Below are 10,457 nucleotides of genomic sequence, written 5' to 3' on the forward strand. Positions count from 1 at the left end.
TGTTTGCTCATTCTGGGCCAAAGGCTCAGCTGACTGGCAGAGGACATATATCATGAACATGAAATAAACTGTTGTTTTACCCCACTGAGAAGTTGGGGGGTGGGGGATGAAGGTGTATGCTGATTGATATATGTCCTTACAGCATGTCCCTGCTGTATGGGCTCCCTATTTCTTACTGGATAAATCTCAAACTTTTGGTCCTGACATCAAACCCTTCCCCTTTCCCCATCCATTATAGATTTCACCATTCTCTTCCTGTGTCTCCATGGTCCCCCTGACCTCTCTCCTCATTGTGCCCACACATACCTTGTTTTGGTGAAGAAGGTCTTCTGGTTAAGAGATCTTAATTGCTCAGGCCTTTGATCACACTCTCTCTCAGCTACCTGCCTTGTGAAGCCATGTCATGTAACCCCCAGCTCAAAGCCATCTCTGGACCATTATGGCTCAGGGTCTGTGCCACTTAAACACTTATTTTTATTTAACAAATAAAAATAGATTTACATGTATTAGTACATTCAATTCCTGCACAACCTTATTATTCCCATCTTGTATGTGGCCTGACTTATCTTCTCACCAAGATTACAGAGCCCAGGAAGGCACAGGTGCTTTCTAAACCTCTTTTATCTTTCCTAGCACTTAGCCTCGTAGTTGGCTCACTAGCTTGTTCCCAAGATCTGTTAGTTGATTGAAAATCTAATGGGCCACTTCATTTCACCCATGTCTTTGTCTCCAGGTAGAGCAGAAGCAAAACTATCTCAGAGAAAACCCTCACCCAAGAATGCCTATTTGAGTGTAGGGAAGGCTTCCTGGCATTGAGCTCAAGCATCTCCTTGGGCAACAGTGACTTGTCATCCTTTGTTGTAAGTGTCCATGAAGATAGACAGCAGGTGACCAGCTCTTACTTAAGATAATAACTATGATAACAGAAGATCATTATTTTATTAATCCTGTCCTTGTTTGAATACTGCCTTGTTTCTGAAAGGATATATGATGGCTGGTAAGGAACCAGAAAATGCAATTCAGAATACACAGAAAGAGTGGGAAGGAATCATCAAAACATACTGTTAAATGAAAAAAAGTACATTGTAGGGGCACCTGGGGGGTTCAGTTGGTTAAATATCTGACTGTGGCTCAGGTCATTATCTCAGGGTCCTGGGATCAAGTCCCATGTTGGGTTCCCTGCTCTCCAGGGAGCCTACTTCTCCCTCTCCCTCTGCCCCTCCCACTGCTCGTTCTTTCTATCTCTCTCAAATAAATAAATAAATAAAATATTTTTATTAAAAAAGGAAAAAGCCATTGTAGAATGATGCATATTGTGTGAGCCATTTATAAAATTCATACAAAAAAATAAGTCTTCCCATAAATTTTGATGAGCACGTATACATATTTATTACAATTTTAAAAAGAAAAGTCTGAACTAAATTTAGGATATGGCTATTGCACTGGTTGGGGATAGGAAACAACCCTAGGAGGGGAAAATGGGCATTTCAACTTTATTTGTAATGTTTTGTTGACTTGAAGCAAATATAACAAAATATTAACAGTTGTCAATTTTGTATGGCAGGTATCAGGTATGATGTTATTTTATGAGCCTTGCAGAATTTTAAAAGTTTCTCAAGTTCTAAAAAAAAGGGAAAGAAATGGAAAGAGATTTAGAAGACTACCTCAATGCTGTATTGACTTCTCTGGGGAACCACAAATTTATCTCTAAGCTTTCTAAAAGCCTATATAAAGAAAAGCCAGGTCAGTTATATAATTCATGGTGTCATGAGTGTCCCCAGGTGAAAGCCTAACCTGGCTTTGGAGAAGCCCAGAAACTGATACTAAGAACCCCAGAAGCATTGGTGGCTGTAGCATGTCTCTATGGGAGCCAGGAGCCTGCATGCATATGTATGGCTGTGTATGTGGTGTGTGCACGTGTGTGTGTGTGTGTGTGTGTGTGTGTGGTTGGGGGAGAAAGCTATTTGTTAGGAATCTGCGTTTGGGTACCTTTACCTAAACTTGTCTATAAGGATAAGACAGGTGGGGGCCACCCTTGGTCCTGCTGCTGTGAGACATGATGAACAACCTCCTTATGACAGCTTTGCCACCAGCCAGTGACTAGCCTTTTTTTTTTTTTTTTAAGATTTTACGTATGTACGTATGTATGTATGTATGTATGTATGTATGTATTTAGAGCGAGCAGGGGGAGGTGGAGGGAAAAAGAGGGAGAGAAGCAGACTCCCCGCTGAGGGCAGAGCCAGACGCAGGGCTCGATCTCACCACCCGGAGATCATGACCTAAGTCGAAATCAAAAGTCGGCTGCCCCACTAACTGAGCCAATCAGGCACCCCCGATGACTAGTCTTTAAAAATGGCATCACAGCAAGGCCCAGTTCACAAAGCAGTTCTGCACGAGCCCCACTGCTGCAGGCAGGTCCTGCTCTCTGCCAACGGAGCCTGGCCCAGAGGTGGGTTTTCAGCCCCTAGAAGAGTAAAGAGGCCATGTGTCCTTAAAGCAAAGACATGCAAACGATTCTTGGCCGTGGCTAAGCCTGTGACCAGTACAGGGAGCTGAGAGGCGGGTTGTGCCATTGGCAGGTGCCTAGGAGAACCGTCCATGTCTTCTTGGGGTCATGGTGGCCAGCTGGGAGCAGGCTTGGCTGTTCCCTTATAGAAGCTGCAGACTCACCCCTCTACACAGCCATCCCACCTCCTCTGGGGATGGGCCCAGGGGGACTCACTGCCCTGCCCAGTATCTCCTCAGAAAGCATTTGGAATCAGCTCTCACACACAAATACCCAGTGACAGAGGCACCCCCAGTCAAGTGTGCCCAACAGTCAGTGTGCCCCAGGCAGTGTGCCCAACAGTCTAGCCTGAAAAATGTTTAAGGCAGGTGTAACCAGATATCCACCCCCCACCATCCTGCCAAGAAAGAATTCAAGAATGTTTGCCCAGCCTGCCCACACTTCCTGATGTGTCCCCTGGATGCACTGCTTGAGAAATGAACGTCGCTGCAGCCCCGTGAAGTGTGAGGCTGACATTTCCCAACCAGTGACTGTGGCTTGCAGCAGAGTGGCTCTCTTTCCTTTCCTTAGGGCGATAATTAGCAAAGAGAACCTACTGCCTGTTCGGGGCCTCTCCCAGAGCACCTACTCCCTAAAGGCCATGGTCAGAGCAAGGGTTCTGCAGCCAGAATGGAGCCCCACCACTTAGCAGGTGCACGTTACTTCACCTTCTCAGATCCGACTCCCTCAGCTGTAAAGTGGAGGTGATAGTGATGATGCACCTGCTTCCCTGGGTTGTTGGGAAATTCATCAGTGTGCTCCGGCTAACCATAAGCATTAGTTACTATTATTGTTGTTGTTGATGGAGGTGGGGGTAGCATTTCTCCCCTTGAATTCTTCCCCTGCCCTTTATCCTCCAGACAAATCTCCATTCCTTTGTGGAAGGGAGCAGCAAGCTCTTCCACCTTCTCATGGCAACAGTGGCTCACGCGTATCGTCCTTCAGTCTGGGCCTCTGCTTAGATGGTTTTGGGGATTCTGAGGTGTGCAGTTCATTCTGTGTAGGTTTATCGGGGCCAGTGCCCTGCAGCTGCTTTCTGGGAAGGACGTGCCCTTCTTCCTCACTCTCCCCACTCCCCCTGGCATCTCCAAGGGAGAGTGAAAATTGGGGCTCGGCTAATCCTCAAGGATAGGCCTTGAGAAATGCCCTCTCAGGTCTTGCTCCGGGAAAAGGGTTTGTGAGCTGAGAGGGGCCGGTTGTTGGATTGGTCAAGTTGTGTGGAACGAGATAAGTAATTTCTGAGGTGATAAGAGAGACTCGTGAGCCTTTACAAGGAATGGGGGAGTGGGGGGAGAGACCTGTTGGCCACTGTGAGGGAGAGTGCCCAGAGTCCCTCCCTAAACTCCCTTTCTCACACAGCTGGTCTGTCCTCATCAGCATGCGGCCATGGAGGGCCACTGAGAGCCACACTTTGTGGATTACCCAGAGCTAAGAGTAACCCCAAAATTCAGTCACAGGCTCCAGGAATAAAAGAGAACTGGAAATTGGGCATGTGTAGAGAGGAAGGGGTGCTGACTACCAGACTTGCAAATCATATTCAGGCTCTAGTGCAAAGAAAGAATCAGACTTTTGGGTCTCAGGACCTCTTTTCAGTCTTAAAGATTATTGGGGATCCCAAAGAACTCTTGTTTATGTGGGTTATGGCTGTTGATGTTAACTGTATTAGAAATGAAAACTAAGAAATGTTTAAAATATTTATTAACTTACTTTTTAAGTCACCATAATGAGCCCATTACATGTTAGCATTAATAGCATGTTTTTATGAAAATCAGCTATGAGGAGCCTGGGTGGTTCAGCCAGTTAAGTGTCTGCCTTCAGCTCAGGTCATGATCGTAGGGTCCTGAGATTAAGCCCCCCAGCGGGCTCTCTGCTCAGTGGGGAGTCTGCTTCTCCCTCTCCCTCTGCCTGCTTCTCTGCCTGCTGTGCTCTCTCTCTCTCTTTCTATCAAATAAATAAATAAAATCTTTTTTAAAAACATGAAAAACAGCTATATTTTCAAAGAAAAAAATTAATGAGAAGAGTGGCATTGTATTGCATTTTTGCAAATCCTCCCTTTAGTGTCTGGCTTAGTAGAGGACAGCTGGATTCTTGTATCTGTTTCTGCCTTTAATCTTTTGTGATATCATACACTCTGTAGCTTCTGGAAAACACCAGCCTGCATTGTGAAAGAATGGGAGGGGAAAAAGCAAATAATATCCTAATATATATTTTGAAAACAGTTTTGACTGCAGAGTCCCCTGAAAGAGTCTTGAGGGCCCCCAGTGATCTCCACACCACACTTTGAGGACTGTTGTAACCAACACTGGAACTAACTCTTGTAAGAGGACAGAAGCTTCTTTTTTTTTTTTTTTAAAGATTTTATTTTATTTATTCATGAGAGACACAGAGAGAGGCAGAGACACAGGCAGAGGGAGAAGCAGGCTCCATGCAGGGAACCTGACGTGGGACTTGATCCCGGGACTCCAGGATCACGCCCTGGGCTGAAGGCAGGTGCTAAACCGCTGACCCACCCAGGGATCCCCCAGAAGCTTCTTTTAACTTTGCAGCATCTCCCCTCTTTACTCTTCCCCCAGCCCTGACCTGTATCTGTATGATGAATAAGTGCCAGGCACAAAGAAAAAAACGGCAGAGGCCTGGCCCAAAGATGCTGACAGCCCTGGAGGAAGGTGGACACAAACGCCATGGGCTCCAGAGAAGCTCCGCTCAGCTCCAGGCTCAGAGGACGAGGCACTCTGCCTACAAGTGAAGGAGAGGCAAGGGCCCCCCCAGAGTGGACTCTTGAGAGACGCCTGTAATATAATTACAGAGTCCATCAGTGCTGCCCGTGAAGTGCTGTGTAGTCTGAAGTGGTCAGAGAAGTCTTCAGGGAGCAGGTGGGATTAAGCGCCTAACGCGGCCTTCCAGGCACCTGGCAGCCTTGGCGACAAGGCCCAGGGGCAGGGCTGAGGGTGACAAACTGGAGAGAGAAAGGAGAATGGCCTGACTGATGAGGGGGCTGGGGCAGAAAGCACAGGTGAGGAAAAAAGGAGCAAGAGATTCGGGTCGGAGGTCGGGGCTCGTATCACCGGGGTCCCCACTTAGGCCTGGCCACTTTCTCCAGGGGAAGGACTCTGGGCTGCCGTGAATCTGCAGAGCCTCATCAAGGCCTCCTAAATGGCAGCCTTGCCATTAAGATCTGGGCCGTGAAGACGGTCACGACTGGGGAGCCCAGCCTGAGACTGGGTCCCTCACGCCTGGGTTCCAGAAGCCTCTTGGGGCCTCCTCACCTTCTCTGACCCGGTTTGCACACTCCCATGGTGGAGCTCAAGCGCCTGGGTTCTGCGTCCAAGGCCAATATTCCTTCACCGCCCTGCTCGGGTCTCTGGATGGCTATGAGGAGAGGAAGGAAGGCGGGTGGGGGAATGAGAAAAAGAAATGAGGCCGTTTGACAAGAATCACCCTGGAGTCCTTCCTAGCTCTGGATGGAGCAGGCCTCGTTTCCAATGTGCTAACTGCCAGCCCAGCGCTCCGGCCAAGCTCTTGGTCAGCCCGCCCTACGTGAAGTGCATGTGCTGTGTAGACAGGCAGGCTCCCTCTCGAACCTTCCACTGCATTATCCTGCAGGATGAAGACCCCAGAGATGCTGCAGATGCTCCATGTCTTCTGAAGATGCAGTTGGGAGAAGTTTTGAAACTTCTCTATAATGGACAGAGAACCGAAAGCCGAGAAGTTCCCTTACCCCCGTGAGCCTCCCCGCTGTTGTCACTTCTCCTTCTGCTGCTCCATCCGGGGTCCCCGGGGTGGCGAGAAGGACCCACATGGGCCCCTTCACGTCTCCCGGCACAAGGTGCAGGGGCAGGCGCTATCACCCGAGGAGGCAGCGCTGCGCAAAGGAGCCCAGGGGTGTATCATGTGAGAGTCATGGGACCAGGGAGTGCGGGGAGGGGGGCGGGATTGATGAGTTAGGATCCAGCGGGAGGGGGTGGAGAGCCCGGGAAGCCGGAATGAAGCTGATTGAAGATCCATTCCCCATAAATCACCTGCCTTCCCCGTGGAGACTCGAGGCCTCATGGACCCGCAACTTGCAGATTGGGGGGTGGGGGGTGGAGGGAAGCCAACCTCCTCCCAGGCTGCAGGGAGATGCTGCTGCTGCGGAGCTGGCTAGGAACGCACAGCACAGGGGAAGCAACACATCATCAGAACAGTGGGGGCCATTCGCTCTTCCCCCTTGTTCAGCTTTCTCTAGGTCCCGAGGTCTGGGATGAGCTCTGGGGCTTGCTGACTGATGGCACAGATTTTCTTCTCAATATACGGATAAAGTAGCTGCAAACTTTCAATAAACCGCGTGGAATGCCAGCAGGGACCCAAGGAGGGAGCCACAACCCACAACGTGTTTGTGAAAGCACAGCTCTGGGGGAAGCTATGACTCTTGTGCTTATCCTTTTCCCCTTCCAGCCTGCTGCAGAGGGGCCAGGCCTGGCTTACCCCCGGGGCAAGGGGCCTTGGGCCAGAGGAGGGAGACGGGTGCCACCTGGCCGGGTGGTAGGAGCAATGGCCTGAGACCTGCTCACCGTTAGGAGCAAAACCCCTGGGAGCGGGTCCAGACCCCATCTGAGGAGGCCCACCGTCCCAGGCCCACGCTGCCGGAGGCCTTGCTGGTTATTAGGCCCATGGGATACTTTACAAAGGAAGCTTAGATCCAGGAGAGAGCCATGACTTGCTAGGGTGGAGCCGGGTCCCCCATCCCTGAGCACTTTCTCCCACACACTTGTGATTCTTCAACCACCGCTGCGTGGGCAGATAGGACGTCAACTGTTGCCACGGCTATGGGGAAACGGGCCCTCCCATATACTGTGGTAGAAGCATCAGTTGGTAACCTTTGAGGGGGGTTAAGTTGGCAATATGCAACAAAAGCCTTAAGCAAGTACAGCGCTTTATCCTGGCAATTGCATTTCCAGGATTGCATTCACGGGAGATAACCGAGTAGTGTTGGAAGGGGAATGCACAAGGACGCTATGGCACTGCTGTTCATAACGGCACCAGAACACTGGAGAAACCCAACAATCCAGTGATGGGCTTGGCTAATAAATGATTGTACAGAGCCTTGCCTCGGAAGAGGATTCAGCCACTCCAAATGTTGCTGTGGACTCACGGATAGCACCAAGGACAAAGCGTCACAATATGTTGTTAGATTTTATTTTATTTTTATTTATTTTTTTATTTTTTTATGTTGTTAGATTTTAAATGGCAGGTTACAAAAGAGGATTGCATAGCAGGATTCCTTTTTTTTTTTTTTTTGTAGATAAACTCCACACATGTGCTTGAACATGATCTAAGAGGATACATATCAAAATGTTGACAGTGAAAAAAAGAATGTTGACAGTGGCCACCCAGCAGGTGGGGTTTCAGGTGGTTGTTTTCTTTTTGCTTATTTTCATTTTCTAAATTTTATATAATGAGTAGTATATGCTCTTGTGCAGATTTTTTTTTCAGCGAAGAGGCATTAAAGATTCATGCCATAAGTTTATTTACAAACATATTGAGTATGTTGAATTCAAGAGTTTGATCCATTTTTCAGAGAGTGCACCTCTTAAAATGTTCCTTTTCACATCTGTTTAGTGGATCAATTAAAATATCTTTATTTCTTAAGCAGTTGGTGTCTTACTATAAAAAAAAAATCCAGATCCAAAATACAAAGTCATCATAAGTAGTAGCCTCCACTTGTTTTCCACTGAAAATGGCAAATTCTTCCCGGGCCTCTCCTCATAGTGGCTCCTACGGACCACAGAGGTTGTGAGCCTCTGGATGCTCTGTCCCAACATAACTCCGTTTTGTGCATTTATTTATTTATTTATATTTTTATTTTTTTTCAAAGATTTTATTTATTTATTTATTCATAGAGACAGAGAGAGAGAGAGAGAGGCAGAGGCACAGGCAGAGGGAGAAGCAGGCTCCATGCAGGGAGCCCGACATGGGACTCACCAGGGTCCCCAGGATAAAACCCCGGGCTGCAGGCGGCGCTAAACCCCTGTGCCACTGGGGCTGCCCTGTGCATTTTTTTAAAGGGCAATGTGGGGGACATTGGGTGAAGGGCTGCGGGTGAGCCAAAGATGGTCTACACCGGCCAGGTTCTCGATGGATTGCTTCTCTTTGTTCCATTTACCCGCAAGATCACCAGGAGACACCATCTCCTAGGAAGCACAGGCAGCTGGGGCAGAGGGTCTGACCCAATTCTAGAAGGCCCTAGGGATGTATATTCAGGATCTCAGAGGCCCCTACTCTTTCCCCTAGAAAGGGAAAGGTGCCCACCAGGGCATTTGAGATCACTTGGCCCATGCCTTCAGGGGAGCCCCTCGTGGGTTCTCATGCCACCCAGGTAACATGAGAAGAGCAGGCAGGTAAAAGAGAATACACTGCATAACCTGAATCTGTCTGAGGTCACAGTGGAGAAAACCTTCTGATGAAGCCGACAAGCAATTAAACCATTTTTGAACATAAAACCAAAATATTTTCACCTCAGTGCCTGTCTCTAAACATCCTCCTTCCTCCATCATGAATTAGCGAACATGGAAGTCTCTAAGGTGTCCCACATTTTTACCTGAGGTGATTTAGGTAGCACGAAGGATAAAATCATTGGTGAAACAAATTAAGTTACCTTCGGCCTGCGTTGTACTTCTAGACTCTGGGTCTCCTCCTTCTCCAAGATTCTTTTTTCCTCTCCCGATGTTATTGAGATAGAACTGACACGTAATATTGTTTTAGTTTTAGGTATACAACACAATGATTTGGTGTATGTTTATATTGCAAAACAATCTCCACAATAAGTTTAGTTAGCTGCATTTTGTTTCACAATTGGCTACTGATCTTTGAGCTGCTACTCACTCCATGAGAAATCTCCAAGAAGTCCACTGGAGGAAGACAAATACTGTATGATCTCACTTACATGCAGAGAATAAATCTTAAAAGTTCTCATCACACACACACATACACACACACACAATTGTAACTACGGGAAGTGATGGATGTTAACTAAAGGTCAAAGTGGCAACTGTTCCACTTTCCCAAATCTGCCTAGTGTAAGCCCAGAACCTAAGGATACGGTGCTAGGAAAGGCCAGTTTTGTTTTGTTTTGTTTTTTAAGATTTTTATTTATTCATGAGAGACACACAGAGAGAGAGAGAGAGAGAGGCAGAGACACAGGCAGAAGGAGAAGCAGGCTCCACACAGGAAGTCCGACGTGGGACTCAATCCCGGGTCTCCAGGATCAGGCCCTGGACCGAAGTCAGCGCTAAGCCACTGAGCCACCTGGGCTGCCCTGAAAGACCAATTTGAAGCATATTTGTAGAGAAAAAAGAGTGGGACAAAATAGTGAATGTGTCAGTGCTTCCGATGTCCACCAGTGAAGCTGGCTGGGTTACCCCCATCCCGGGGCCATGTTGATGTGAGGTAGGAAGTAAAAGAAGAAGTGGAAAAGTGTTCACAAACCTCTTATGTACAGTGACTACTACCTCCGAGAGCCACCCTTCCTCCTATGGAGAGAGAACCTATAAAGCGGGGCGTGAATGTTCCCCCCAATACCCACCAGAGTGGGAAAGAGGACTGAGAGAAGTTCTGTCCTCCTCCACATAGAGAGGCAGAAGCACGATGGGTGAGGGGATGGAGAGAAGTTTCCTCTCTCCCCAGCAAGGCCATGCCCAATAGAAAGGAAGGACGGAAGGTTGGCCTTGAGACATGACCTCATTCATCCCCACCTTGAATCCATACCATCCCTAACCTCTGTGGTTCTGAGATTCATCTGCCTTCACTTGGAGAACCTTCGGAAAGTCTTCTTCTTACCTGTCAATAAGCACAGCCTCATCCCTCCATCTCCCTAGGTTGACCCTCCTGTGCAGCAGGAACTCTGAAACTGCTCTCTGTGTTGTTTCGCCCACTT

General features: G+C 48.1%; 1 pseudogene; it reads right to left on the reverse strand.

The window, feature by feature from the left end:
• Positions 1-8,005: 8,005 nt before the first annotated feature.
• On the reverse strand, positions 8,006-8,347 carry LOC140642289 (cytochrome c oxidase subunit 7C, mitochondrial pseudogene; annotated as a pseudogene).
• Positions 8,348-10,457: the final 2,110 nt, after the last annotated feature.

Source organism: Canis lupus, chromosome 11 (genome assembly GCF_048164855.1).
Source record: "Canis lupus baileyi chromosome 11, mCanLup2.hap1, whole genome shotgun sequence".
Taxonomy (NCBI): domain Eukaryota; kingdom Metazoa; phylum Chordata; class Mammalia; order Carnivora; family Canidae; genus Canis; species Canis lupus.